The sequence below is a fragment of the Galeopterus variegatus genome, unplaced genomic scaffold (assembly GCF_000696425.1).
Source record: "Galeopterus variegatus unplaced genomic scaffold, G_variegatus-3.0.2 Scaffold3738, whole genome shotgun sequence".
NCBI lineage: Eukaryota > Metazoa > Chordata > Mammalia > Dermoptera > Cynocephalidae > Galeopterus > Galeopterus variegatus.
This window is the reverse complement of record NW_007729849.1, coordinates 84787-86529: the sequence shown is the minus strand read 5'-3', so window position 1 is coordinate 86529 and position 1743 is coordinate 84787.

The following is a 1743-nucleotide window of genomic DNA, read 5'->3' as shown; positions in this document are numbered from 1 at the left end:
CAGGGAACCTGAAACCCAACCACCCCCCCGGTTTTTTTAGTGTGTGTTTGTGGGTAAATTAATTTGTTTATTTTTTAGCTCCCATCAATAAGTGAGAACATGTGGTATACCTTCTATGTCTTGACTCAGCCCAGAGAATTCTCTTGTGTGCTGTTTCTGTCACAGATATGCAAAAACTCCTGTCTCCTCAATAAGATGCTATATCTTGGGCAAAAGGTATATGTAGGACAGCTGTATTGTGTATTTATTGTGTGTATATATGCATGTTCTCGCAAATATGTCTGTATTGTGCATATGTGTATGTGCATGTATCTGCATGTTGTAAAACCAAGTATAAAAATTTTTTTGAATGATTGGTGATTGAGCTACAGGCTGTAAAATGGCAGGGCTCTAATCAGCTAACGTTGTTTACAGTAGCAATTTACCTGAAGTCTCTAGAGTTATATGAATTGCCACTTTGGATTAGTTATAACTCTTTTTTTTTTTTTTAAAGATGACCGGTAAGGGGATCTCAACCCTTGGCTTGGTGTTCTCAACACCACACTCAGCCAGTGAGCCAACCGGCCATCCCTATATAGGATCCGAACCCGTGGCCTTGGTGTTATCAGCACCGCACTCACCCGAGCGAGCCACGGGCCGGCCTTAGTTATAACTCTTAAAGCAACATGAGGCTCTTGGCAGCCTATTCTGACTGATCAATCAACTTTCTTTTCTACAACACACTCCCAAGATGGTTTTAGTCCTGCCATAATGTTTTGTTCTTTTCGGTTTGTTTTTTGTTTTGTTTTGTTTTGGCAGCTGGCCATACAGGGATCAAACCCCAGACCTTGGTGTTATCAATACCATAATGTTTGTTTTTGTTTCTGTTTTTGGCAGCTGGGCTGTACTGGGATCTGAACCCTTGACCTTGACCTTGGTGTTACTAGCATCACATTTAACCAACTGAGCTAACCAGCCAGCAATGCCATAATGTTTGTAGTGAAACATAATCAATGTTCAATTCTCTTTAAGCTCAGTAAAACAGAACTTTTTGTCTTAGTGCTATGGCCAGAGTTAAAACACAGCCAAACAACCAACACCTCATAGGTTTGTAGACTTACAGCTCACAAAACTACAGCCAGTAGACTTAAAGGTCACAAAACTGATACTTAAAGATAATTCATTAAACAAGCACTGCAGGCACCACGACAGGCCTGGGGATGAAATAGTGAGCAAGAAAAACAGGATCCCTTTCATGGTTTACAATGAAATAGTCCTGTTGAGTGATGGTACATTTGCTTTCTTTGGGACAGCAAGTTACTTTCTACACTTTGTACCTTATTGATATAAGGGCCAAATATATTGGTATATGGGCTAGAATTATCAATGTGAAGCCTTTGGTGAACTAATGAGTTCCAGAAGAAAGCATTTGTTCAGGATCTTCTTTCATCCACTAATACACCATTCTAGCCAGCAGTGCAGATCTGGATTTTTATTTTTTATTTATTTATTTATTTTTNGATGACTGGTAAGGGGATCTTAACCCTTGACTTGGTGTTGTCAGCACCACGCTCAGCCAGTGAGCGAACTGGCCATCCCTATATGGGATCCGAACCCGGGGCCTTGGTGTTATCAGCACCGCACTCTACCGAGTGAGCCACGGGCCGGCCCAGATCTGGATTTTTAAATGGCCCCAGATAGCACCCATCCAAGGAACTCCTTGGAATCCTCCTATTAGTTTGTGCTGTCATTTAGCTCTTATCC